Raw genomic sequence first — 5,143 nt, 5'->3', positions numbered from 1 at the left:
AAAGAAATGTTTAACAGATGTAAACTATTTCTTGAATATTTGCCACCAAATATTGTTAAATACATTATCTTGCAGCATATCACTTTCAGGTTAAAATGTCAGAAACAAATACCAATATTTACAATTCTTTTAAAGAATGTTATATAATGACACATTAAGGCATAAATTCTTTTGGCTTATAATTCTTAAAAGAATGATAATAGCAAAAGTGATGCAAAATCTTCAGTGTGAGAGTATCATTAAGCTACATTTTACGAAAATGTGGTGTAAGATGGCAATAATCCCATTCAACATCTTGGGTTATTAGATCCCTTCAGGAGGGACTGATAATTTATACAGTCAAACTTTAAAATTTACAGATAAAGGCAGTCTAATACTGCCACTGAGAAGTACATCTCTTAACATACACAACTCTCAGGCCACAGTTCTGAAGGTCTGAAGTATCAAGTTGGTTTGATGAATTAGTCTGTTGGCACTTAAGAAAATGTTTATTGCCTTGCTATTTTTAAAATAGGTTTTCAGAGTATCACTGAAACTTTTGGAGTACTTTACAAATTCTTTCTTTTGGTGTTCAAGTGCCCTGCGGTTCTGGAATTGATATTTCTTGAAGACGTTGTTTACTGTATCAAGAAATTCTTTTATTGCACTAGGTATATCCTTGATTGTGTGCAGAAACCTCACTCTGTCGTTGATCTCATCTAGGATCTTACTGAGGATTTGTTTAAGTGCTTGTGCCTTTTCGTTTAGGTCCTGAAATTCTGGCTTTGATCATTCAATCATATACTCTTCTACATCACCAGCTGCCATTCGAAGAAAGGATTCTGTGAAGTTGACTTCTACACTTTTTTCTCTAAAATTCTCATAATTATGTCTTGTGTGAGTCCTGGATTTTCTTTTTTAGCCTTAATGAACACTGCTTTCAATGTCTGAGCTGCAGACAGATTTACTCGTTCTAGCTCATTAATCACAGGATACATGACTGCATAGAGGGGCATAGAAACCATAGAAGTGGTCTCAGCTTCATTCTTCATCTCTTTCATTGTCATCCTCATTCAAAAGCCAACTACAGTAGAAAAAGCAGTGCTAAAATGCAGACGAATATTCATTCACAGCAGTCTTTCTTCTCTCTCTCTCTCTTTTTTTTTTTTTTTTTTTTGTGATAGAAGAATAAAGCACAAACATATACTGACCGGCTACTGAGGTACTGACTTCGCTTGCCACCTTTGAAGCCCTCTTCAACTCCCTGATCAATTCACTTCGGTGATGCTAGACGGACCTGAGAGGAACCCTAAAATTGACATTTCTGAATTTTATTCTGAATATATAATTGGGAGATGATGGTGAAGGATAGAGAAAACTGGTGTGCTGCAGTCCATGGGGTCTCAAAGAATCGGACATGACTGAGCAATCGAATAACAGCATATAAGGGTAATCAACATGGACCTCTATTGTCTCGAATAAACTAAGACACTGATTTAAATCTTTTACAACTTCAGTTTTTAAGTAACACAAAATAATTTGTTTCAAAAGAAAGGTAGAATTTATATTTTTATTTTTGGATGCTCTCAAATTTGTGTAAAAGAGTTCTCCAAATATTGTCAGAAAATAATCTAGAATGTATGTTTTTTATAAATGAATATTCTTTTATGCTTAAGTGAGTGAGCATTCAATCTTTTATTTTAAGGTACAGTATAGGACAGTACTTCTGAGTTTACTTATGTTCTAACAGTGAAGAAATTAGATTCGTGCATATATATAACTTGGGCTTCCCTGGTGGCTTAAATGGTAAAGAATCTGCCTGCAATGAAGGAGACCCAGGTTTGATCCCTGGGTTGAAAAGATCCCTGGAGAAGGGAATGGCAGTCCACTCCAGTATTCTTGCCTGGAGAATCCCGTGGACAGAGGAGCCTGGTGGGCTACAGTTCACAGGGTGGCAAAGAGTCAGAGCCGACTAAGCAACTAACACTTTCATATATAACCTAGCACAACAGTTTGTGATAGGTTCCAAAAACTGGTTTAGAAGTTATTAAATTTGAAAACATTCAATCCTAAGAAAGTATGTGTGTATGTTTCTGGATGACTAATAAGTCTCAGAAATGTAAATATTGATAACTATAATAAAGCATTTACTATAGAAATAAGACTAAATTATTTCTATTTTAGTTTTGGGAATGCAAAGACAGAAATAAACTTTTTAAAAAATGTACAAATGTTTTCAGTGTTCAAAGACCTCAAGTTCTATTAAAATGAACAGCTGTCTTAAGATCTGTGGAGAAAATCAAGACAAAACCAACAGTCTTGAACTAAATCAGGGAAATTTTGAAACAGTGTTATGAAAAAGTTGGAGGTAACATAGTTGCCACTGAAAAATGACAATTTGTTATTTCAGCACCTTCACATTCTGAGGTATAAGCTGTGACTACATTGTCAGCCATACTGCTGCATGCTCTTGAAAGAGAATTAAAACTGGTTAAAGACAAATAGCCCCTCGTGGATCACTGCCTTGTCACGGCGAAGGGGCTTATGTAAGTTAGTGAAGCTATGAGCCATGCCATGCAGGGCCACCTGAGACAGATGGGTCAGAGCAGAGAATTCTGACAAAACGTGATCCAGTGGAGGAGGGAATGGTGAACCACCTCAGTACATTTGCCGTGAGAACCTCATAAACTGTAAAAAAGGCCAAAAAGATATGACACTGAAGATGAGTCCCCCAGGTCTGAAGGTGTCCAGCATGCTACTGGGGAAGAGCGAAGTGAAAGTCACCCAGTTGTGTCTGACTCTGTGACCCCATGGACTGTAGTCCATGGAATTTTCCAGGCTAGAATACTGGAGTGGGTAGTCTTCCCCTTCTCCAAGGGATCTTTCCAACCCAGGGATTGAACCCAGGTCTCCTGCATTGTAGGCGGATTTTTTTTTTTTTTCCAACTGAGCTATCACAGAAACCCAGGAAGAGCAAAAGAGAACTGCTAAATAGCCTCAGAAAGAATGAAGAGGCTGGGCCAAAGCTGAAATGATGCTCAGTTGTGGGTAGATCTGGTGATGAAAGCAAAATCCAATGCTTCAAGAACAGTATTGCATAGGAACCTGGAATGTTAGGTCTTTGAATCTAGGTAAATTGCACGTGGTCAAGCAGGAGATGGTAAGAATAAACATAGGCATCTTAGGAATCAGTGAACTAAAATGGACAGGAATGGGCAAATTTAATTCGTATGACCATTATATCTACTACTGTGGCAAGAATCCCATAGGAGAAATGGAGTAGCCCTCATAATCAGCAAAAGTCTAAAATGCAGTACTTGGATGCAACCTCAAAAATGACAGAAAGATCTCCATTTGTTTCCAAGGCAAGCCATTCAGCATCATAGTAATTCAAGTCTATGCCTCTACCGCAGATTCTGAAGAAGTTGAAGTTGATCAGTTCTATGAGGACCTGGAAGACCTATGAAGATCTCTTAGAACTAGCACAAAAAAAAGATGTTCTATTCATCATTGGGGATTGGAATGCAAAAGTAGGAGGTCAAGAGATACCTGGAATAACAGGCAAGTTTGGCCCTGGAGAACAAAATGAAGCAGGGCAAAGGCTAACTGAATTCTGCCAAGAGAATGCATTGGTCATAGCAAATACCCTTTTCAACCCCACAAGAGATGACTTTACACAGGGACATCACCATATGGCCAATATAAAAATCAAATTGACTACATTCTTTGTACCTGAACATGGAGAAGCTGTATACAGTTAGCAAAAACAAGACCTGGAGCTGACTGTGGCTCAGATCACCAGCTTCTCATAGCAAAATTCATTTTTAAACTAAAGAAAGTGGGGAAAACCACTAGGCCAGCCAGGTACCCTATGAATATGCAGTGGAGGTAATGAATAGATTCAAGGGATTAGATCTAGTTAAGAGTGTGCCTGAAGAACTATGGATAGAAGTCTGTGATATTGTATAGGAGGCAGCAAAGAAAACCATCCCAAAGAAAAGAAGAGCAAGAAGGCACAGTGGTTATCTGAGAAGGTCTTACAAATAGTTAAAAAAAGAAGAGAAGTGAAAAGCAAGGGAGAAAAGGAAAGGTATATCAAACTAAACACAGATTTCCAAAGAACAGCACAGAGAGAAAAGAAGGCCTTCTTCAGTGAACAGTGTATAAAACTAGAAGAAAACAACAGAAGGGGAAAGACTGAAGATCTCTTCAGGAAAGTTGGAGATATCAAAGGAGCATTTTGCCCAAAGATGAGCATGATAAAGGACATAAATTGTAGAGATCTAGTAGACGCTGAATAGATCAAGAAGAGATGGAAAGAATACACGGAAGAACTGTACAAAAAAGATCCAAATAAACTGGATTACCTCAACGGTATGGTCAGCCACTCAGAGTCAGACATTCTGAAGAGCAAAGTCAAGTGGGCCTTAGGAAGCACTGCTGGTAATAAAGCTAGTGGATATGATGGAATAACAAACTATTTAAAAGCCTAAAGGATGATGCCATCAAGGTGTTGCGTTCATTATGTCAACAAATTTGGAAGACCCAGCAGTGGCCGCAGGATTGGAATAGGCCAATCCTCATCCCAATTCCCAAGAAGGGTAGTACTAAAGAATGCGCTAACCATCAGACAATTGCACTCATCCCTGGTGGCTCAGGCGGTAAAGCGTCTGTCTTCAATGCAGGAGACGTGGGTTCGATCCTTGGGTCGGGAAGATCCCCTGGAGAAGGAAATGGCAATCCATTCCATTACTATTGCCTGGAAAATCCCATGGACAGAGGAGCCTGGTAGGCTACAGTCCATGGGGTCACAAAGAGTTGGACACGACTGAGCAACTTCACTCACTCCCATGCTAGTAAGGTCATGCTTAAAATCTTGCATGCTAGACTTTAGCATTATTGGAACCAAGAACTTCCAGATGTCCAAGCTGGGTTTGGAAAAGGAACAGGAATCAGAGGTCAAATTGCCAGGATTCGCTGGATCATAGAGAAAACAAAGGAATTCCAGAAACATCTGCCTCTGTTTAATCGACTATGTCAAAGCCTTTGACTATGCAGATCATAATAAATTGTGGAAAGCTCTTAAAGAGATGGAAATACCTGACCATCTTACCTGTCTGCTGAGAAATCTGTATGCAGGTTAAGAAGCAACAGTTAGAACCCT

The 5,143-nt window shown here is 38.9% G+C and overlaps 1 pseudogene; it reads right to left on the bottom strand.

The window, feature by feature from the left end:
* Positions 415-1,089, bottom strand: LOC102182225 (annotated as a pseudogene).

This window comes from Capra hircus, chromosome 8, assembly GCF_001704415.2.
Source record: "Capra hircus breed San Clemente chromosome 8, ASM170441v1, whole genome shotgun sequence".
In the NCBI taxonomy this organism is placed as follows: Eukaryota; Metazoa; Chordata; class Mammalia; order Artiodactyla; family Bovidae; genus Capra; species Capra hircus.
The sequence above is the reverse complement of the archived record's forward strand: the minus strand, read 5'-3'. Positions and strand labels throughout refer to the sequence as shown.